The 25580-nt window shown below is 36.9% G+C and overlaps 1 protein-coding gene across 1 annotated transcript in view; it reads left to right on the forward strand.

Moving 5' to 3' along the window:
• Positions 1–292: 292 nt before the first annotated feature.
• The window catches only part of LOC139741231 (uncharacterized), a 39507-nt gene continuing 14219 nt past the window's right edge, over positions 293–25580 (forward strand). The window contains exon 1 of the mRNA XM_071651826.1: positions 293–518. The gene's annotated coding sequence lies outside the window, so the exon portion shown is untranslated. The remainder of the gene's footprint in view (positions 519–25580) is intronic.

Genomic DNA, 25580 nt, shown 5'->3' on the forward strand with positions numbered 1-25580 from the left:
AGCAAATACAGTGTCAGACGTTTGAGATAATGGCTTGTGAAAAGTTATGATGTCATAATGTCATAGCGATAATAAAAACTGTAAACACGTGCGCCAACTGAATCCGCAGCTGCTTCGTGAAACGAAATTTGGCGCCATGGCGTATGCGCAGGAGGATGAATGAGGATGAATTACGAGCGGGCTGGTCTGCAGGTCGCCATGACAACCCAGCCGCTATCACAGGTTGGTTGAATGGCTGTATAAAACGCCAGACTTGGAGGAGTGGGAGGACATTTCGGGAAATAGACGTGAACGGGCAGTAACGACTGCGGCTCCAGCTAAACCGCGAAGGATTTGAATACAAGAAATAACAGCAAGAACAACAACGACAAAAGAGGACTGTTACATCGACATCTTGAAGTTGGTGGTATTTATCAACAAGTTTAGAATCTGCTGGCAGAACACTTCTCACAAGGACAAGAACAAGAACACAACCATCCATTCGCCTTTCACCTCCGAAATAACGTCACAAATTTCAGGTAAGTATTCTTTTTTCCCCTCTAAGATCTAAATTTATCAGTGTACGCATGTCACTTAGAAGATGCAAAGATTAGCATCTTGCCTTTATGACCAATTCATAAACAGTTTGAATATGATGACAATGGACTTTTTTGTGTGAAGTAGTTCATGTTATTTATTTTTTCAGAAAGGCAAATTTTCTCTTTATATTACTGTGTGTTATATATCAGTTGTGCTATCACTTCCCACGCTTTCACAGACACACCTGACGCAGTAAAAAAGGATACAAAAATTCTGTCTCCCTGTCTGCCATTTTTACATTCCATGATTTATCATCCATTTCTTGATAGTGTAATACTCCTTTGTACTAAATATCTGTTACAAAGGAATTTTTAGGGAGCTCTGACATTGGGATTGTGGAATTAATGTTTAGTCTGGCTCTCGTAGAGAAATTAACTCGATTTAACGCAACGAAATGTTATTCTGATACATGCAGCAAACGGGGGTGTCTAAACTACATTTCTTTTTTGTATCATGGACTTAAGCATCGTTAAACGCGACGCTTTGTTTATCTTATTTTTGAGCGTCAATTGATAGTAATTAATGAAAGCAATTTCTTGTTTACAGACTAATTCCCAATTGACTCCACCAGTTGTCAAACAGGATTTTCGTCTTGGGTGAAATTTGAATGAATCCGTTCCATACGGGAACCTGATGGCCGGTGTATTATGTATATAGGGATTTCAGAATTCAGTATGGAACAGGTTAACACAACTAAACTTCTGACCAACAAACGCAAATTGATTTTTTTTTTCAGTGTATCACATTTGCTCTGCAAGCTTTTTTCCCCTCCCAGCTCCAACGTCACAAATGCCGAAAATGGCTAATATTGTAGAAACAGACAAACCCTCTTGAAATCATTTGATACAAAAGCTGTGAAACGATCACACACATTCTGGCAATCAAGAAAGTGTTTGGGATCATACAATTTCTGTACATCATTGTGGCAAATCCATTCCGCTGTCTACATTAGTAGCACATATTAGTATGGTACCTCGTTTTTAGCTTATTCCTGCAACAACGAACTCTGACATGTTGCAATTGATTAATAATGATGATAGAATATGAAATTTGATCATTGTTTTATTAACGCTTTCGCGTCACGAACAGGTGAGAGTAGCCGAGATGTTTTTTCTTTACCGAGGTGGGTGTGCACAGGGTAGCGGATCTGAAATCAGTGAAAAAGTTGAATTTTGAAATTTTCTTCGTAACGAGCTACGAATCTGGATCACGTCAAAAAAAAATCATGAGCGCAGTGTTAGTCACTCTGTGAGAGTGCCTTATGAGTTCCGCGCTGAGGGGTGAAAATAGCTTACTAGTATACTTGCAGTTGAGGAAAATGCCCAGAGGATTTGGATTTGGCAGTACCGGAAAATTCTACCGATTGATCAGTGGTCTTATGTGGGTCGAGTGTGGCACAGGCATTTCTCCACCCCCCCCCCCCCCTCGCATCCAAAGAACTTTCCAATACTCTTCTTTACCATCTAACTACTGTCATTTTTCCTTCCCAATCCTGCATTATGAACTTGATGGTACTGATGGATAAGATAAAAATGTAGTTTTTCACAGCATCAGCTGGCTTTTGTTTTGTCCATTTCACCAATGCTAGTAAATACCAATAAATGTTCATTTCATTTTACTAACGCTACTAACAACAGATAGTATTTCTTCCAATTGGGATATTCCTGTCCTTATTTGAGGAATTTACCATCAGAATTATTGTTATTGATGCGAATTTGGCATATTTCCGGAATTTTTTTCTTTCTATTGAGGGATATACTATATTGTTGTTACTGCGAGTTTGGCATTCCAGCTTATTCGGTTATCCATCTCATGTTGTGTTATTGGATGTGCTCCCGCGGAGTTTGCTACCTGTTGTATAAACCCAAAGACATGACTAATGCTTCTTCTGCATGTAACTATATCCGTGCTGGTCGGTTTGACCGTATGACTATAGTTTACAAAAACAAGAGAAAAACGCCATACTCACTCGATTTCTGTATCGGATTGAGAAAATGCTAAAGGGGGCGGAGAAAATGTGTAGTAAGGGTCTAGGGTGGGGTGTTGGCTGTAATGTCACTGTATGAAAGAAGATCTGCCGCCGACAAAAAAAAAAAGAGAAGAAATCTTTGTGGATGTGTACGGCTCTTGTCACACGGTGCCAGCTTTACGGGTGGCTATTGAAGGCGGACGGCCGCGATACCACTAAACCGCCATTACCTCAAGGGCTCAGGGAGTGGGCGGGAGATGCGGCCTCTTAAGAACCCATTGGTGGCGGAGAAATTTGAACCCTCGAGTTTCCCATTGCGGGCAGATTAGCACCGATAGGAGACGGGGTAAGGACGTTTTCACTTCGTTGATTTATCTTCTCTGGACACGCTAGGCAGACTCGGCAGTGAAAGCATGAATGACGAATAGCGAGGTTCACAGTGCCGTTGATATATTCATACTTTTTAGAAAATGTTAGATGTGTGTACATCAGAAAATAGGCGTGAATGAAAATATGAATTTTGGTGTGTGTGGACTTATATCTATTTTAAACACATTGCAGAGGTGTTTTTTTTTTCGTTTTTTTTTTGCGTGGGAACCTTCGGAAGATGAACGTCATAGAGAGAAAATTGTAAGTTTTTGTATGTCAAAAAGGTCATCGTAAAAAAACAAATATATATATATATATATATATATATATATATATATATATATATAAATATTGCCCCTTGACATGACACCTTGTTAAGCTCATCTTGATATCAATTGCTTAAACCGCAAAAAGATCTGACAAAAACTTGGTAAATTTCTAGATGACATTTCGAACAATGGACGAGAGTACCTATTTTAAGTTAATGTATAAAAAGAGGAAAGAGAAGGAGAAGTTCAAAATATTCTAAAAAGAATCCAAGAATGATGGCTGTTATTGATGACAGCACTGTGAAGATTCTGAAAATCAAATACATGTATCAAAATAATTGTTTTGTGTGTCTTACAAAAATATTGTCATTAGACAAAATCCTGACAGAAGTTAAATCGTGAGAGGATAACGTTTTGCCATGATTTCCCGATATTTCAGATATTTGATAGTTGAAATTGTTTCTGTAACTTTGTAAGTTAATTTTTTGATAATATTTGGCGCTGCGTTTTTAAATTGTGCCTAAATCGAAATGCACATGCTTTAGAGGTCTACTAAGTACTCCAGTGCGTAGCATTCGAGCTGTTATTCATCCCAAATAATGAGAGATTAATCAAAACTGAATGTGTGTGTTAACTGAATACAGACAGTAGGACGGCTGAAGATGATCTGTTCGAGGCTACTTCGAGTAGATAGATCGAGGAATTGGAATTGCTTTTACGAACTCTGACATCTCGGAAAATTAATGACAGACAAAAGGAACTGATATACCACATACGCTTCTTAAAAAAGTATCAGATCTGTGTGGTTTATAAGATGAACAACAATACGTCTATCGAGAATTACGGAATGACTGAATAATCGACTTGGAGTGCATATATTGTTAAGAAATGGAAATTTATACACTTCACCAAAATGTTATGCTTATACGTTACACGATGTATAACTGTAAGCTATATATCATATCGTATTGCGAAATGCGCTCACAGAGCATAATGGTATTGTAACAACTGGTCTTGTTTTTGTTTTTGTATGTGACGCATTCATAACGACTGCACAAAATGTGTGTGTACGTGTACGTGCATTACTCTGTGTGTGTGTGTGTGTGTGTGTGTGTGTGTGTGTGTGTGTGTTGGGTGTGTGTGTTTACTACAGGAAACAGATGCTATCAGCTTTACCCAGAGACTCCAACTCTCCCGTTTTCGACGGGAGATCTCCCGCTGAAAGCCCATTTTTGCAAAATCTCCCGTTCTCCCGTTTGAGATTTGATTTCTCCCGCCCTGGCTCTGTGTCTCCCGGTGGAAAGGATTTCTTACTTAATGCTATCGTATGTTGAAAAAATAAGCCTTTATAGATAGCACCAGAGAACATCTAGAACCCTAGGAACTTCGCGCTTCTCACACATCAACTTGGAGTCTCCCGTTTGCTAGGGGTTTCGGGCGGGAGAATCTCCAGATCAGAAGGTGCTTGGGGTTGGAGCCTCTGTTTACCTGCACACTATCAACACTAATGCGTATACCACACTACTCTTGCTACATGTAATCTGATATCACCTTATAATATTATGTAAAACATGAATATCTTCCCTGTTGACAATAAATCGTTAGCAGGAGACACCGTTGATAAATCACTTGGAAGAAACCTATTTTCGTTTTTGTTTAGATTAAAAGAAAAAAAATCATTTAAAGCAAGTTTGCTTTTATGCGTATACAAAATCGCAGATATTAGGTCTCCTATCAGCAAATCAAACTCAGGCATTTGGTGTTTGCGAAAGACTCAATTATGACATGGCAGAGATGAGAAACAGCGATTGTACCATGAATGCCTACAGGAGGGACACGATATACACTAAAAGCTTTTACAAATCATAATCTTGTGAGAGTAATGTGATTATAGTATAATTGTAGAATATCAATTTCCAAATCGTTCAACAATAAAATGGCAATAAGTAATTTTTGAAATATATTTTACTTATCCTAGTAACAAAAAGTAACAAAACCAGCTTGGCATACGCGAGGATAAACTGAAACACGACAAAGGAAAGTTCAAAGAAAGTGCATATTTATTACTCAGATCGGAAGTGCATATTTATTACTCAAATCGAATAGACAGCATTCCTCTTATTAAGAATTCATTTTCTTTCTTCCGGATCCTGCTCTGGAGGAAACCTTGAAGCAAACGGGAGAGCATACAGTGTTGGTATACAAATCAAATCTGATCATTGGTAACGGAATGAACATGACGCTGGATGGACATATCGTAAAAGGGTAAAGAGACCATAAAAAAAGACAGTAAAAGACACAAGTTGACGCACTAACTATGTTGGCTCAATAATGTTGAGTTCATTAATCAAGCATTGTATCCAAATTTGCATTTATGTTGTGTGTATATAGAATTTTAAAAGCTATTATTTCATATATGCTTAAAATACCTTATGTATTTTAATTATCATTCATATTCAATACAGCTGATTAGTCTTATATACGAATAAATCAGTAAATAAATGAATAAAATATATAAAATTATTTAACGTATTAAAGAGGTTAGCTTTTTTAACAGTTATAACAAAATGAGGATTATCGTCGGAATAAAGTGATTAATATGCATTGTCAACATATACTGGAACTGAAATTGGGATGTTAATGAGTGTTTGACACCGGCGTTTTTCTATTTCAACGCTGTTATATAGTCATTGTATAGTATTATGTACTGTATTTTTTATTTATTTTTTTTTGATTTTGCTGAAGTACCGAGGAGAGAAAAGAAATACCGGGGTGCAAAAGAACTCACAAAACAGCGACTCTTGGCGTACAAATCAAGTATGCGCATTCGTATATTGCCAGTATGACTATCTTGTGTAACCTATCCATTTACTTCAGTCATGTACTTGGATTCTGACCAAAAAATTCAATATTTTTTTTTTGTGAAAGTATGTTATACAAAGGCCTAATATACCACATGAATCATAATTAATTGACTGACGACTCTCTTTTCCATAATTTGATTTGATTTGTTTTGATTTATTCACCATAAATTCATGCAAAAAAGAGTACAGTAAAAGTATGACAGGCAATATACAAACATAGGATTATAATCAACAGAAGAATATATACTTTAAAAAAATGGAAATACATCATAAGGAAAAGGGAAGAAAGCAAGAGAAAAAACAAAACAAGCAATAAATTTGTACAGTAGGATCGCCCATTCAGCTCTGTCTACGAAGACATGGCTGTTCTTCCATGGGGTCTTAACATGAAATTGATATAGGGATAAAGATATTCAATCTGTAAAAATATATATATCATTGACAATAGAAAAGAGTATATTGGCTGAGCTACAAAGAAAATAAACTTATACTATGGAGGGATTATAACAAATCTGGAACAAATGACATAAACTTACTAGAAAAAGAGACAGGACTACAAACAGCTTTTAAATTACGAGGGAGATTGTTATATCGCACGGCACCCCTATAATAAAAAGTTCTTTTTAATTCCTAATAATATTTTGCATGAGAAAATATCAAAATATTTGTTTGACTTGATAATTGTTAATAGCTTAAACCAGCCTAATAGACAAACTTTTTTGCTACTATCTTGCGTAACACTGGTTGATTTAGAATACAAAAGGACCCGGTGTTTGTATTGATTATAAATGGTAAGACATTGGAATAATTCATCAGATATCACTGACGGCTTTGACAAATATTTCATCTTCTCTAAAAAGCGCGTGGATTAATATATATATATATATATATATATATATATATATATGAAATGCTTGCTTCCAAAAGGCGCTAAATCCATCTTTTTTACTGGATTTCGCGCCTTTTGGAAGCAAGCTCTTATATATTTATATATATAATATAAAACATGACAAATGTTAAACTGGAAATATTCCATGAAATAACCTTAAAGGAAAAAACACAAGTGCTCTAAAATCGAAATATCGCAGGGAATGTTCATCTGCTATTAGCAATGACTTTAAAAGGTTCACGGGAAAGTTATTATCAATCCCCGGGACACAACCTGGAAAACAAAGAGCAAATATGGGCCACATGTTTTCCCCCCTTTTTAAGAGTAAATAAAAAAAAAAAAACCTATAAGCATTACATGAATACGAAAATTATCAAGAGTAAATGTTTAAATTCCGTAGGGATAATCGGAATATTAGTTTTTAACATCATATGGAAATAGTTAAACCTAAGTAATATTATACAAATGATGCACAGGATAGAGTGCGTTAGTGGAGGCGTATAGCGCACTCAAGGGTATTTACAATTGTGAAACATGCACTACATTGTAAATACCCGAGAGTGAGCTACGCCTCCACTAACGCCACGAAATAATCCTGTGCATCATTTGTTTTATAAAATGGGTCGAAAATTCGAAAACTAACAGCATTTTTCAGCGTTTTTCACGTACCTTTGTGGGTCAAGACGTCCGAAGATGTTCGTCCCAAACATTAAACGCACGTCGCACTCGGAAATCCCGCACATACAGCATAAGTATGATGGGGGGTTGGGTTTCCGGACACTTAAGTTCCCGCATGAAAACTTACTTATTTTACATAGAATATGCACCCTTTACCTTAAAGACTTGATATAGACTCCTCATATAGGCCTACTAGACAACATACTCTGAAAACGGCGTGAGAATTAACCTGCTAAATCGTTGGATTTGCCCTTCAAGGTGACTCCATGTACGCGTCCGGTCCCACAACGCTTGGTCTACTGTACTGTACAAAGTGTACGTATAAGAGTATACGTACGCCACACATGTTATGTACAAGGGAAGAAAGGCCGGCCGGCCGGCAGCCCGAACTAGAAGTTGTTTACAGGATTGACAGCGCGTACTGTATGCATGCAATTCAAAGGAGCCGCCGCGCGCACAGACGATCGGCAATAGGATTTAACACGCAGTGCGATGGGACTAGAATAACCAAAGCACACGTGACTCATTTCAGCGCTTCCTATTGGCTACATTCTTGAACCCATTTTATAAAAGTATTTAGTGTGTTCACACAAATACTGAAACGCTGAACAGAAGTTTACTCACTCCGAACTACGAGTATTACGAAATAGGTAAAACTGTTTTGGTAGAAATTTGAATTCTCTACTTTCATTGACCAGATCATTCTGTGATCTGGGAATTAAACATGAATAAGAACTCGTTGAATCGTTGAGTCAGCAAAGCAGCCATTATACTTTTTCGAAATGAGTGACTAACGGTGGTTTGATTGTTAAACTACAGTGTAACATAAAAATCCAAACAAACACAGGATCGTCTAAATCGAAGTGTAACAGCAAAGGTATTATTGTTTTTAACACACTGTCATTGCAAAAGCGACTAATCGACTGATTATGACTTCATCTTGAAAGAGTTGTAGCTGCATATAGGTTTTGAGGGTATCTATTTATTAATTGTCAAAGTTTAGTTGGTTAATCGGTTTGCTGCCTCACAGTTCTTCGATGAGCTGCATTTCTTTCTTTCTTCTGTTTTCTTTTTTTTTTTGCAGATTGTGTTTTTTTTTTTTTTTGGTCCGTTATGAAACTTGACTAAACTACGATGTATTGTTGAATGACGACGACAACTGAAGATGTTAAACTGGGCTTAGTGAATACATGCCGCGGAAGGATACCGTCATTGCCTAAGATAGACAATTATAACTCTAAAGATGGCTATTATCAAAAAGTTGGAAGTAGTACTTTTTCAAGAAACTCCTTAATGTCTTCATGTGGTATGATAGGATTAGAAGAAACTATATACAATCGAGGAAAAGTAATTTGAAAAATACCCGACATTCCATTGTTTATTTACTTTATTTCATATTAATAAGATTTCAAACAAACAAGAGGAGTCGCGAAATGGATAAGCACGTTCTCGATTGACCTCCCCCCTTAAAGAGATATAGTTATTAAGTAGAAATAAAAAACAAAACAAACATCAGATTGATTTGTGTTGATGCATTTTACCTCGACGTGTAAATGATGTGGACATAAATTTTTTTTTTACCTTATCCCAATGTCAACCGTCAAATTATATGAATGAGTGTAACTGACAGTTTTAAAACCATGGAATATTGTTACTCCAACGTTGATCAAGCCATTATGGAATTAGACTTGACATTTTGTCTTCTCACTTGTCGGCCTTTGTTTCTCTTAACTATGTAAATAGCTGCAACAGGTTTTGGGAGCAGCTATATACAACAGCAATTACGACGTCATAAGCCTAATTTTTATGAACTGCAAGACGCCACAGCAAAGTGTCAATTTCTGTATTTTTTCTTCTTTTGTTTAATTCTTTAACAAAGACTTACGCTATCGTTCACTTGCACCGCATGGGCTACATGGCCATGAATTCGCCCGATGATTGGTTGCCGACGGTCTTAATTCGTCGTAATGGATAATTCTATTCGGGCGGATATTGGAACAGACGCTTTCGTGGCGGGACATGCGATAACGGCGAGGTAGAGATCGGCCGATTATCACTTAGCATGCTTAAGGCTGGTCCGAGCGAGGGCGTTTGGGAGGGGTTTAATCATAAGATGGGCTGCGCTAGGCATGAACCGGTCTTAAGGCGTCGGATGTACTCTGCATCCGCAAATGGCAATCAAGCAAAGAGAGAAGCTCGCCAAAAGTTTCTCGCAAGTGAATCATTTTGGGATGAAAAGAAATAGAAAGGTTAAAAATCTGTATTTAACACATTTTGTACCCAAAGGCACAATGCAAACCAACTAAGTAAGAACCTGAGATATTAAAAATGACTTTAATCAGTCATCATATGATGGGCTGTTGAGTGCCATATGAAGAGAAAGAAATTACCTGATAGCCATTGAATATTCTGTACTTAAAAAAACAAACAAACAAACGACGACGACAGCGACATGAATGATGACCGTGGACGATACAGATCCGTTCTGGAAACCTCCTCTGCTTTTACGTCTTCGCCTGTAGCCATGGTAACTGCTGATGTAATTCTGTCTTCAGATTACGTTTCATACTTCTTGCAAATCTCTTCGTCTTCTAATTGGTGCATGAGAGATAGTAAGCTAAATTAACAAGCAAATAGCATTTTAGGTAAGTGGACATTTTTCAGATTGTTTAGACAATGGCAATGATCGTAGTTAATATTCATAATAACGATGACATTAAAGATGATTGCCCTATATCGTCATCGTGATTCCGAATTTCGTTATTAACACCGAGGCATCAAAGGCCACCTTCTCTTCCTTATGTTATCGCTACTATTGTCATCGCTCTAATTATCAACAGCATCATACCGTTTACTGGTATCAGTTTCATTTTCAGTTTGATTTTTTTTCATTAAACTCATACATAATTTACGGTACATAATGACGTGTATTTTGAACAAAAAGAACATTATAGACTAATAATATAACAATTATGATGATCTTTAATGTATTTCAACAAATACGATGAAATCAAAGAAAGTCAACAGCGCACTAATTTCCAGCTATACTGAAAAAAGAAGAAGAAAACAAATACAGGAGTCTGTCATCATAAACTGGTGCTTGGTAGTGATGACAGCCTAGGAAAACATATAAAAAGACACACCATCGTTACCTTTATCTTTATCATAATCATTATCATCATCGTCATGATTTGATTTCTGTTACAGACGAGGCTGTAGAACGCCCAGGGGACTGACTGTCTATGCAAATATTCAAATAAATTTCTTTTTTCTTTACCGTATCATAATACTGGTGGTAACATTAATACGTTTTTATAACAAAGAAATAATTTCTCGAAGCGAATATGAATATCAACATTTGAAAAACAGTTTGAATACAGCTACAGATGTGTTCATGCGACATAACAAATCAAATGAAACCATTGGACCTAACGGAAAAGTTCTAGTGTACTCGTGATAATACTGACAGTTGTAGGCTAAACGAAATAAATGAGTTTTCAATTGCTTTTGGAGAGTCTGCCCTGATGACAGGCAACATGTTTTTGCACTTCTGTATTTGTTTCCATTTCAGCATATCAAATATTTTTTATAATACCTCTGAAGTCTCAGCTTTAGAAGTTATTAGAGAGAGAAAGAGGAAGAAATAGCCAAACCACATAGGAAAAGCGAAATGGCTTCGTTTCAGATGAAAAATCTAATCTCATGGTTGATTTGATTTCCTCTGAATTTCTAGATTGCCCTATTATAGCGAAGACGCCTATGAGCTCTGAATCCAGACACTAATATCTTATCAAAAGTTGTGACCTTTGTATTTTGAGAAAAGGAATAAACCCATGGACCTCATAGCGTCAATCGAGCAATAAGTGTCCGGGCCACTTGAGCTGTTGACGTCCAATTATATCTTTATTACTAAATAATGAACTGTGGGAATCTATCAAAAGGCTTGTGGGAGAGAGGGCAAGGGGACGGAGATCAATAAATGCAATAAAGACCTGGCAGAGACTACGCATCACATGATCACACACAACAACAACAACAACAACAACAACAACAACAACAACAACAACATCCGTCCTAGCTTCGCCTTCTTCTTTTTCCCCGTTGTCATGGTGACAGGTCACTGACAACAAACCGTGACAACTTAAAGGGATAGTACAGTATTGGTGGAGATGAGAATTGGGCTTTTAACTTTTTGCGAGATACCAAGAAAACACTTATGAAATAGTACAGAGCATACCATTTAAAGAGGAATTCAAAGTTTATTTGATGAAAATCGGGTTTGGAATGACTGAAACATCCAGAAACAAAGTAAAACAAAGCGATCGTAATGTGTGGGTCCCACACTTTATTAGAATCGCTCTTTTTTGGACATCTCGGCCATTTCAAAACCAATTTTCATCAAATAAACGTTGAATTCCTCATAGAATTACATGCTCTTTCATATTTCATACGAGGTTTCTCATTATCTCACCAAAAAAATGTTAGAAACCTGAAATTAGGTCTCAACCAAACCTGTACGATCCCTTTAAAACCATTGAAATGTACTTTCTTGCGGTTACCTATCTGTTTCCACGTTTGAGAGATTGGTACTCCTACGGGGTTTTAATATACTTGTTTGTAACATTCGTAACCTCCCTGTATTACAGAACTGAGAAGTGACGTCATACTTTATAAAGGTGGCATCTTAATAAAAAACATATAGAAGGGATATAACGGTTTGTATTTTCCGACAGTAAGGTTATTTGGAGGGAATGAAGCCTAATTATGCATGTGAATTGAGTGAATGCAGCAACACTAGTAGACCACATCAGGAAAGTTTGAAGAAAACCGAATGATCTGTTGAAAAATTATGAATTTTTAAAGTTTCGGAAAAGCTATTGCTGGATGTGAATACTTGCGCAGTTTGTGACGTTACGAATGTACAACAATAAGAAGAAAATATAAAGAAAATTCCTTTTAAAAAAACCTTGTATTTGAAAAGTACACATTCCCTCACTTGTTATTGACATATGTGAACTTTGATGAATGGTATGTTATTCTCCCAGTGTTCTAATAGAGTTAAGTGAAGTGATCGTTATGTACTCGTATTCTAGAAAAGTTAGAATGATTATGTTGAAATTTCTTTTGATCGTCTTTAAAACAGTGTCCATAGGTGTAATCTTCTCATTAATCTATTGCTGCATCGAAACTTAAAAGTGCATAACTTTTAAACTGATTTTGTTTTCGATTTTCCTCACACTTCGCGGATGTATTCTATACTAATATTGCTGCATTCCCTCCATTCACATATGTATAAAACAGGTACTATTCACTAGCGTCTGCACATATTTCTTCTTTACTATCTTTTGTTATTTATTGTTAAAGGTTTGTGATTCTTAATAATAAGTATTATTACCCCAACATCTAAGTTTGTGTCTCGAACCCATCCTGTACCCCTGCGTTTTCCCGTCTTGATTATAATCAGCGTTGTATAGCACAGTCTCTCTCGAATCTGTCTTTATTTTACAGCGGAACTTTATCGCCTCATAAACCCAGCGCTTTGCGTAATATGACGCGGGAATGTTCGCTAAAACTGTCACTTGGTTTTGGGAAGATGGCTGCCTGTTGATGAATGTCCTGGAGGTCTTTAAAGCCTCTGGGAGCAAGGGAAAAAGACATATATATATCTCACCGGAACGTGTCTTTTCAATGAACCTAAATTCAGGTGTTCGTGCAGAGGAAAGATCGAGTGACAATTAGGACGTAGGACAGAGACTTGTATAATCAGTAATCGGCGACACAAGAGCTCCATTTCGTGGTTTATGATTGGATAGTTGTCCTGTATTTTTCATTTGGGAACTTTAGGGGCAAGATAAAGGAAATTCTGTCAATCATAATGGAGCTTAATTTTTGGAAGGTCGTCTTTGTTCCTACTTATTCTTTAAGAGGGGTGTAGTGTCAACAAAGAAGAATTACGTCAGGCAGGAGTTGCAATCAGACGACCTGGGTCTTTATTGAAATAACATTTGAGGAGAACAGTTGACATGTTCTCACCTTACAGCATGCATGCTTATTCCTCTCACACTCTCACGGATGAAAACTGAGGGGGAAAAAATTGGGATTGATCCTCAAAGTCTCAGTTACGTGAATGCTACCTCTTTAAGGCTAACTATTACTCTGGGGTCAGTATTAAGCTTCAAGAATCGCATTGAGCATGACTTTTTTTTTGTCCGAATATAGGGATATCTCTTATTGTGATTATTGCGTTTTCCCACCACTTCATACACACAGTCACGTTTTCGGACAACTTAATACGGCATGCGTGATGCTTTACTGTACTACAGTATTATTTTTAGGAAAAAATTGTAACTTGCAGGATGTATATGATTTCTGAATGCCCTGAATCTCATTCATTCTTAGATCTAATCTATTATCCATGTTGACTGGAAACAACCGGGATATTCTTGCTGTTATTATGTCACATAACTTGCCCGTTAGTGTCATCAATTCTGTTCTTCTTCTGATATTTTTCAACCCCAAAACAAAACGAAACAAAACAAAGCGAAAAACCGATAGATAAAAAATAAAGTTGTAAGATAGTTATTTAAAGTTTTGTACTATCAATTGCTGAGACATTTGTTGGGCGATTTGCATAGTTGTTTCTGGCAGGCGTCGATGTTTTGAGAAAACATGTGAAACTTTGAATTGTCATAACTTCTCATTGAACGTTTGATTTTAATGATATTCATTCCATTCTATTTGTTTGACCCTACTCTATTTCCCAAAGTCCACATCAATCCAATTCACAGCGATGTACGGGCTCTTTCCGTGACCCCCCCCCCCCCCCCACCCCCGGCCTTCCAAAGCATCCATACATCGGAAATTTTAGGGCGTCCTGTGTGCAGGCAGGCTGGGGGTGCCACGTGGAAAACAGTGTAACATGGCCACATTTGAGAGTGCACAAATTTCACAAAGACCTGATCCTGCACGATAATCGCGCTTGACATTTATACTATTGGACAGTTGCTCCCACAGTATGATCGAAACTTTGTTCTCCCTCTCTAAACAAAACGTTAACCACATGAACTGCAAAATCAACGCATAAGCACAATATTGTCGTGTCTCTTATAAACATCTCGAAACATATTATGTCAGGATGATGTAACCCAGCTGCTTGAACGGCCTGGCTTAGGGCCAGAAATCTTAAAGGCAATAGGGCATTATCTTTTTGCTTTGGCTAGATACCGCTCCATGAAAAATAAGTATGATCTGTATGCGTATAAGTATAGTGCTTATCATTAAAGACCTCTGACGTGTAACGGAGGGAGAAGGGTGAGGGAGAATAGTTTTTTTTTTTCTTCTTTTTATCCATTTCATTCTTTGGTATTCTATAGTCTATTGCTGTGTCAGAGTAAAAAAAAATAATTCCAGGAATATTGTCTTCGTGCTTTCGTTGTATTGCTAATGAGATGGAAGCCCGAGTATCAGCTCTTATCACTTTTCATCAAGTCATGGTCGCTCTTAAAAGACTCTTATCTATATTGAAACATCGTAAGAGTCGGCGTAGAATGTGTAAATCACTTACATCTACATTGTATAATCTATATGTCTTGCATATCTGTTGGACGAGTACATTTTATACATATTTTATCATGCTGTTTTCCTACTACAGAATCTGAAATATTCATATTATAGGTGGCAGTCAGTATCTTAAGGTCTCCAAAAAGCGAATTGACTTTCTTGGAAGACTGCAACAGCTCAAACAGAGTCACGTATGATCTTTTGTCGGTATTTTCGAGAGGGTTTGATTTTCGTGAATTTCGCGAATCACAGTTGGACCGCGAATTTCACAACACGCGAAAATGCCGTCATGCGCTAAGCTAATAGCGAACTTACAAGAGCCTTCGGTGTCAATTCGCGAAAACAACATCTCGCGAAAATGTCTGTCATCTCCTCATTCCCGAAAATATCTGTACGCGAAAATAACAGCTTCTTCAGTACACTCGTGCCAACCTCAATCTTCAAACTATACGAAGAAAGAACCTTGAATCCTTCCACTTTCCTATATTCAAACTACAATATATAAATTCAAGTTAGGCGAGATAAAGTCTAGAGGAGATTGGAGAACGAAACCCAGCTAAATTACGTGAATTGAGGCAATGCAGCAATATCTTAGAACACATTATGGAGGTTTTAAGGAAAACCGGACAATCTGTTATAAAGTTATGATTTTGCATGCTGGATGAAAAGACTGCAGCACTTTGTAACGTGATGTGAGGAAACGATATAGAGAAAACGTACAGAAAATGCAACATATTTCACTTTTATAGTGTAATGAAAGGAAACTTGACTTATCTCTTTCATTAAAGCAGTGGGGATAATTATCATAATTAACAATATGTCCGAAAGAAGTGGAGGCAATGTCCACTTTTCATAAAGAATGAAATTTTGTGGAATTTTCTCTGTATCTATTTGATGTCGTTTTCCATACATGACGTCTCGAACTGTAACAGGCTTCTCATCTATGGATGACTGAACAGAAAACTTCAAAAATTCATAGCTTTCGGAATGGATTGTTCGACTTTCCTCAGAAGTCGTTGATGTGCTCTCCCTCACTGAATTCACTCGTACGTATACATCATTTTTGTTTTATTCCTTTGTGATTTTCTATTTTCACCGTTGAGAGCGGATGGGCCGCGTTGAAATGTTAACATTAAATGAAGCTATGCTATAGAATGCCAAGTTGTTGAAAAAGTCCCTTCTAAAGTTCTTTTTTTTTTTGCAGTGTCTCTTTACTAATGAGGACTGTGATTTCTAAAGGCGTCGTGGTAACCGCGACTTGGACATTGCACAACGTGGTCCTCTTTCTTGAGGCATCTTAAAGGTTTTATGACATACAAAGTACATTTGCGGTGAAACGAATATCTAGACACATTCCATATATTTTTAAATGATTTTTCTTCTATTTTTCCTTCAGATTACTTGGATACACCAACCAAAAAGAAAAAAAAAAGCTTCCTAACACGATTCTGGTTGTGACTTCATCCGTCAATCATTGCCAACGTACTAAAACAAAAGACATTGGAACGCACTCTCCCCGAGACCGAGCATAACTTGCATGTTCCCTCGCCATGTCTTTTGTTATTCACATTAATGTCACAGAAAGACGCATGTTATGCTGAATCGAGGGGAAAGTACATTCCATGTCTTTTGTTAAACATATCGGTACTTTAGCAATGGTTGACAGATGAGGTCACAACCAGAATCGAGGTTTGGAAGGTATTCCTTTTTTTTGTGGGCGTATCCAAGTAATCTGAGGAAAAAATAGAAGAAATCTTGATTGAAATATATGGATTGTTTCTAGATATGAATCAACACAAATCAACATACATTTGTATGTCATAAAACCTTTAAGCACTTGCATGGACAATACTTTCCAGTTACCATAGCAACAGTCAGGCAGGGATGGTTATTTAACCTGTTAGTATAATGGGAGAAGGTGCAGCTTCAACGGTAAAGAGCAACAGTTGCAAGTCTTCTTTTTGAAGACAGACCTCGTTTGTATGTATGTGTGTGTGAGTGTGTGTGTGTGTGTGTGTGTGAGAGAGAGAGAGAGAGAGAGAGAGAGAGAGAGAGAGAGTAGTGAGTGTGAAAAAGGATGCCATTTTCGACTGAGACCGAGATGTGGAATATCTATCTCGGAAACCCAATCGTTCTTGAGATAGCGACTTCTAGCATTGGTGACATTTTGAAATTAATTCCGATTCATTTCACATTCATTTCCAAAAAAATTCACATGAGCCAAGACTGAACACAAATCATTAACATTTGGAACATAACAGGTGATATATTATACACGTAATGCAGTTTTAAGCAAGATAGAGAATTTCATATCAGGAGAGCATACCGGACCTGTCAAAAGTAAGACAAATATACAGCTTATATGACAGGGGATAGAGTTTGGAAGGTATTGTGGCTTCGAAGTAACATAACAACAGCAGCAGCAACAACAACAACAGCAACAAAAATAAGGTTTCATAGAATTTGCGATTTGTTATTTTGTTGGAAGAAAGAAACATATAACTGCTAGTTTGTATTCGATAGGTCCTTTATGAAACAGAAATAAACGATAACCAGAGAGAAACGTGAAGCCAAAGAGGAAAATAGATGCAAATATTCACACACATTACACACATGTGAGCTATTACAAACATGCTGTAAGAAGATCGTAAGTGGCATTTGGCATAGGACGGGTCTAGCATCACCTATAATTGATATCGGTTTCTTTTCAGTGTTAATAATCATGCATACATGAGTGAAATGTGTTTATGTGTCAGAGGATAAGGTGAATGCTAATAATGCAAACTACAAATTGACTTCATGTGTCCGCAGCATATAGCAGACTCTATAATAATGACATACGTGGACGAGTGAAATATGGTGCCCAGTGAGTCCCAAGGCGGGATTCATTTTTTGTCTTTGACATTCTGAAAGTGAGGTCGTTATGATAAGATGAAATCCTCCCAGACCCTGTCTAAACGTGACCGGAAATTCTCAAATCGAAATAACGGACATATACAAGCTACCAAGAAATTATCAATTCAGTGACAGCATTTGTCAGAACGTAGGTAACGAAAATGCGTACTGTACGTGTCCTAGGCACCGTAGACTTGATGTCGACCACTGCTGGTATTTGAAATGAAAAGGGGAAACATGATCACCGTGTTACTTATGAAGATGAAATCAATTAATATTTTCTTTCTCCTTCTTTATACCTCGTTTGTCATTATGATGAATATCCTAATCAACAATGTTTTATTCTTTAACCGGAAAGAATTATAATCTACTGCGCATTTACATCAATATTTCTGATTAACATATTAGAGTTTATATAATACATTATATATATATATATATATATATATATATATATATATATATATATATATATATATAATATATCTATAAAGTCTTTTAACTGATTGACTTAGGCATTGCACTTAAGTGTTTGCAATCAGTTCTTTTACTGCCCACGCAGCCTTCAACGACCTCAAAACATATAATTTCTGGTAACCTGTGAGTGGGAAAAGATTAAATCTGAAGAAACGCAAATGCAATGGACTTAAGATCAGGACTGTCTACCGTCTTATATCAGATGAAAAGGCACCTCTGACTGCTCCTTTTCTTTCCCTTTTGGTCATAGACAAAATATTGAGAACAGCAAGCTGCTTACTTTTTCTTTTAAGACATGACGATGTAGACATCATGGCAGTCTCTCGTTGGTGACGTCAATATGGACATGCCACACAATGGGAACACGTATGGAGGTTATCGCCTGGTGGCGGAAGGGAGTGTTTGTGAGACGGAAGGGTAAGCGCGTGGGGAATTGCCCAAATTTGACACCAAAATGTGGGCTTGTTTGGAGTGTGTAAAGTCAATAATGCGGCATGTTGATGTTGATGTTGATGACGTTGTGGTTCTGTGGGACTGGGGATAGGATGGGGTGGGGGGGGGGACCTTAGGGATTTGGAGGTGAGTTTTTATTTTTTATCTTTTTATCATCCAACTTTTTTTCTATTTGTATGTTTCATTAAATAAAATCAAAATAACATTATTTACACTTAATTGGCTACAATTTGAAAGGTGACAAGAGAAACATTTGGGGAAATTTGGAGAACATTTGGAGACATCAGGGTAAAAACCATTCCATGGTGACTCCATATGACACATAATTATTTAAATTCATATGAGTTATGAACATGACATACACTGTATTACATTTTGAGTGCACTGATAGAGAGATAGTATATATATCAAAGTACTGTTACTAGCAACAAGAATCTTGAAAAGTACACTGACCATCAACAAAATTTTTACTATCAGAAATCAAACCTCCATTTTCTAAAATGAATAGGAAGCTTATTCCTTTTCTTAGCCAAATGATATTCTATTTCTTTTTATTTTTGAACAAATGATTTAAATTCATCAATATTTGGTATGTATTTCAAATTTACAAATAAATGTAAAATATTTTACCACTAAGATGAAATATGGCCTTTCAGATGATGCACTTAACAACTTATTGAAATAAGTAAAATTAAAATTAGAATCATGCTTTTGCACTAATATACTAGTACCTCGTAAAACTTCCCAAATCGGGGTGACCTTCTCACATTCACAAAATAAATGAATTATTGTCTCTTCAAAGTTTTCACAAAAAGAGCAATTTGGGGAATCTTTTCTTTTAATCTTATACAAAAATTCGTTTAGGGCTATTGTTTTATAAAAAAATTTTGAATTAAACGAGCGTAGTATCAATAGCGAATGTAAAATTTGTCACATGTACTTTTTCCCAATCGAGATTGACTGGTACTAAAATCTAGATATCCCAATATTCATAACGCTTATTAGGAACTTGTTTGGAATTCAGCAAATTGTATGCAAGACTGGGTATTTTCTTTGTACTCTTCAACTTAACAATGAGAGCTTCATGTACATCAACATATTGCATATTGGGTTTTTCTAGCCAGTCATTTGGGAGATTCTTCAATAAAAAAATAATAAACTTTCTTCTGTGCATGTGACTGAGGGATGGAGTTGAGTTTTTAGTCAGCATTGGGTCGAGTGTGGTGATTGCTTGACAATCATCAACTGTATGTTCACTCAGCTCTCTTGGCTTGTTTTACAGTGAGGTCACTCTTTGTTACCATATAGGATCAGATGCATTGAAGTATAGCCATAAAACTTTCAAAGAGGAATACCAGTACTTATACTGTGTGGTACATACGTGTTATTCATTATACCGGGTTTTTTTTTTTCACTGACTTGACTATTTAAATGGTTTGCCTTTCTGAATAAAAGATAAATAAAATGAAGAACTGCGTGCACCTTACTATCTACACGATCAGCATCCATATGGTAAAAAAAAAATCCTTCAATATAGATGGAAATGGTTGATTAAGAGTAAACTACGTTTTTTCGCGTTTCGGTAATTTTCCTTGTACCGGTGGTTGTTGTTATATCTTGAGTGTCTCTCATTGTAGCCTCAACTCTTACACTAACATCGTTTCCAAACGTCATCAGCTCTCAATTGGCAATGACAGACTTAGTAGATTACATCTTGTTATTGGATTTTAGACAAAAGCCTCAATCTTAATTGGATAACATTGGATACGCATCTTCAGCGGAAAGTATGATTTTTGCTTTAAATAACACCAATATGTGTATATATATACATGTATATATATATATAAATATGAATATATATATGTATAATTTATGTATATATATATATATATATATATATATATATATACATACATATAAAGTACATATATATGCATATCGTTTATGCCATAAATCTTCAGTAATTAACAGTACCGGCAAATCAATGGGGAATCAATCTCACATCCTTGGGCTGTAAATGACTTGACTCCAAACCCCGATCATTAATTTGCAGATTTAACATTCTTCTACGTGACTGCTAAGTCGAGACTTGTAGCTGTTATGAACCAAAGACACTAATAGAAGGATTATCTGGGCCAATTGGCCTGGGGATGATACTCTTGTTGATAAAAAAAAATAAATATCTACGAGTCAGTTTATCTGAAAGAATGGTCGCGGTCATTTTACAAACACGAAGGAAAATGGTGCAGAAATGAAAAAAAATAACAATCAAATTTTATTTTCATTTTTTTTTGTTGCAATATTGAAAGGAGAGCGGACTTAAAGGTGACAGTAAGTACAGTAGAGAGAACGCCAAATTCATGTCATGAGAGTGGTAACGGTGTAAGAGAAATAACACAAATATACGATACAGAACAAATTGCTTAGATTTAATGAGACCATGTATAAACAATGACAAAATCGGCTTGGACGTGAAAATAAAGGCTCCTTTAAACGATCACGTGAATCCAAGGCATATTTAATGGATGAAAACTCCTCGCAGAAAAAGTCTTCATTGACCCATAAGCTGAAGCTTTAAATATTTTACCACGGGGTATTAGTGGAAGGGGTGTGCGCTCATTTCAAACTCGGTGTATTTATCTGTGCGAATCTATGAGGAACCCGGTAATTGAAAAACAGCAATACGTGTCTGTGAGCAGTATGTATACATTTAAATCTGGTGGTAAAATTGGCGGGGGGGGGGGGGGGGGGGGGAATCGAAATCTTGTTGACACTTCCTTGATTTTTCCCCTCAGAAAGAACGCAGGGAATTCTGTACTGAGGGACGTTTTGAGTCAATTTCTTGCCTGCGCACACGTAATAATTTTTGTGGACAATGTATTATCTATAATCGCAATTTTAGCTTTGACTGACAGTTTTCGAAGCAGAGTGAAATTAAACACTTAAAAAAGTAATAGAAAGATAGATACTACATGTATAAATAATGTTTCAGTAGCCTATGGAAATCTTACCTCACTACGCTCATGTAAACGTCACTAAATCATAACTTGTGACTGTTTGTCATATGGTTTGCAGGTTTTGCAAACCATTTCAAAATTATTAAATTGCCCCCCCCCCCCCAAGAAACAAACAAACAAACCATGGACAAACAAAGGCCTGCTGTTGCTAACACTACCCAGGGCTTTACATACTGTATGCACGAATAGATGTCTATATGACTATGATATGTATTTGTTTCAGAAGTGCCTATCACACCATATACAACGCATTGAAGACTAATATAACAATGAATAATACTAATACCCAAATTCCAAAATTGGTCCAAACCTAAATGACATCATACTTGGCGCTCCATACTTATACATCATTCACACAAACGTTATGACAAAATGACTCCATTCCCACTTCGACGTCACTGAATAACTGGGACATGTTTAGGTATAGGTGTCATAAATTGCGACACCTGACTCCGATGTCGGTGCCTTTTTAAACGCGACAAATATGGTGCGGAGAGGCCGGAGACCCTCTTGAGCAATGTTAGACCTTTTTTTACGGGCATTACTTGAAGCAAACATTTATTATGGTGTAACTCTAAAATCACATTCTCATCATCAGCTATAGGGATCATACACAATCTTAGCGATGGGAGAATTCATAATTCGCTCTTGTGCATGAAGACATTAGGACTATTGCTCTGTATTGGCGAGGCTTCATGATCGTGTTTACTCCACCCACTGTGATTCAATCTTTTTTGAGAGGCAAAGCTGAGATTAAGGATTAATTCAACCATTGCTCTGGATGAAAATTCATTAAATAACAGCGTAATGCACACGGGTATTCTTTTTTCTTGTCTATTGTAACCACTAGAATCGCAGAAGATGTATTAAATTTATTTTGATATCGCCATACGTAATATTCTAATCCAAATGTATTGTACTTTTGAAGTACAAATTTCCAATAGTATGAAAAAATCCCTCAAAAGCTTAATTTCATTGAAAGAATTGAATTCTTTTACCACTTTGTTAACAGGTTGTATTCATAGAAAGTTTCAATATGATTGCAGCAATCAAAAGCATATTGTTGAAATTTCCTAAAACATACATTTTAATTCAAAGTGAATCATTATCAAAGAGAAAATAGGTAGCAAAGAGATCTCAGTGATAGTTATAGGCAAAGTCTTATAATACAGAATCGGCCTACAATCATGACAGCATTTGATTGGTTTAAAAATGCTTCAAATGATACTTCAGGCATACTCCTTGAACAAAATTAATCACTTACTGACCAGATATACGAAGCCTGTTTTATATGTTTAAGATACATAGGTTTGATAATACATTTTCTTCAAGAAACTTCATAGAAGACGAAGCAGCAACTGGTAGCGTTTTATCAATGAAGACTGAAGAAAACGATAAAAGCTCTCAGGCTTAAATGTGGGGATAAACCTTAACTTGACACACATCTATACAAGTATTGCAGTCCACACACGACCAGGCGGTGGTTGTGTGTAGGTACACCACAGCCAAAATTTCAAGACCGAAGTGGATTTCGGTAAAATTTGGGGATACAATACTGGTAGATGGGTACGTGCCTCATGTCCTGACCGCATTCCGTCCTCCCCTCTTTAATCTGACACGGTTGTATCCAGGGTTCTTTGCACGCCAAGGGGATTCTGGATACGATACTTGGTCGATTTACTCGTCAAACCACGTGACTCGACCGCGAAAATGGCAATATGGAAATGATTTCGAGGGACTCAGACTCTTCCTTCAACATTCTGAGTAATAACGAATGTAGACCCTTGGCGGGGAGACCAGTGAATGCCCCAAAAGGTCATTCTTGGTGTCCACGAGAATTTTTTCTTCTTTTTACATTATGGTCTTTTATTTCCTTGCCTGCGAGGGGGAAAAAGTTAAATGCTGTTCACATCACTTTCAGCAGGGCGAGGAGGCACGTGAAATTACCGCCACAGGGCCTGGCGTATACACCTGAAATGGGGCTGAAGCAATATCATAAGGTAATGCTATCCTCTCGGCGTTAATGGGGAGATTCAGATCTGATCCACAAGAAAGACCGCACCTCTGCCAAAGCATCGGAAGCGAGATACGCCGAATGGTGACACCCGCTTTGATAGCTTGCGATAAAGGTTGGCACCCAGAAAAATATGAAAACTTACGCCACGCCACGGCAAGAAATCCCCTCTCTCTCTCCCTCTGCATCCATCTTTCACTGTCTGTCGGTCTGTCTGTCTGTTTTTCTCTCATTCCCTCTTATCCCTGCTGCCAGGAGGTAGACGGTCAATACACAGACAAAATGACATTTGACAAGATTTGATGAGACACACTTTTCTAATGAAGGCGAAACGTGACCTGGTATATGGATGCTGAAGAAAATTAGGCTCCGCCATGTCCTTACTTTCGTGTCACCTTTGTTATTTTGATGTCAAATAGCGTTTGTGAGGTTTCCCTCTTCCCATTTTCATGCTAAATGTGAGCACTAGAGCGAAAAACAAAAACAAAAACAAAAACATAATATCATCTCTTAGTAGATTAGGAATGAAATCCTGTGACTAGCGCGTTTATATGTGCTTTAATTTATTGGTGACTTATCTTATGGAATTTTCCTTTAAGAAAACAAAATTCCTCGGAAAGCGATGGTCCATAGTTAGTTTAAGTTCATTTCACCTTGACAAACATAAGAAAACAAAGCCAGTATACTCATACAATATTATACTTTTATGAAATGACGCAAAGAACAAAATGTTTTGAGCCATATACGCAATTATCGTTTCTGTTATACATTTGGCAAAACATAGCATAGTACATCACCAAGCAAAGTAACATATTTTACTTTGTCTCTTACTTACATTTATTATCATTGCATAAATACAATTAAATGCATCAAATTTGATGCGTCTTCTATTGATTGAGTTCTTTTATATTACACTGCCAGCGTAAAGAAACCCTTATCTCATATTTGCCATGAGTAGGGGGAGTTGTAATCAATGGTGATTTTGTGATAAAGACGGTGATCGTATTCTCGATTGGAAACACAGATTCGATGATATTCTCCCATATCATAAGGACACTGGATGATAAAGGTTTGCTCCTCATTATTTCTCTCCCGGTCAATACTCGGTCCGTCATCGAGCCACGGTCGATGTCAATCTTCCGTCAAAGACGATTCTTTTATTGTCATGTGCTCCGTCGGTCTATCAAAATGCGACACAGTAGGATTTAATGAACTTCCGTGGAAAAAAAAAAGAAGACAGATAATGATGCTACAAGTGGCACTGAATGTGAAAGCGGTCAAACGAATGTCGTGAGGTTGTTTGAGTTCCATTCTTACTTTCTTGAGACATTGTTTTCCCTGTGAAATGATATTGGATGTTTATGATTTTGCAGTTGGAATGACGTCAATATACTCACAAATACTAGTAGGTATATACCTTGTTCATTCGCGTACTCGTTTTAATGTCTAACGACTTTCAGATTCTTGCCTTCGGAGATGCAAACAATAGAGTTAGATAGAGGGGGCAATTAGTGACGTGAGAATAATTTCGGGTCTATAATCTGTCT

This window comes from Diadema antillarum, unplaced genomic scaffold (genome assembly GCF_040938485.1).
Source record: "Diadema antillarum isolate AM-2024a unplaced genomic scaffold, OU_Dant_1.0 seq00000910_RagTag, whole genome shotgun sequence".
NCBI lineage: Eukaryota > Metazoa > Echinodermata > Echinoidea > Diadematoida > Diadematidae > Diadema > Diadema antillarum.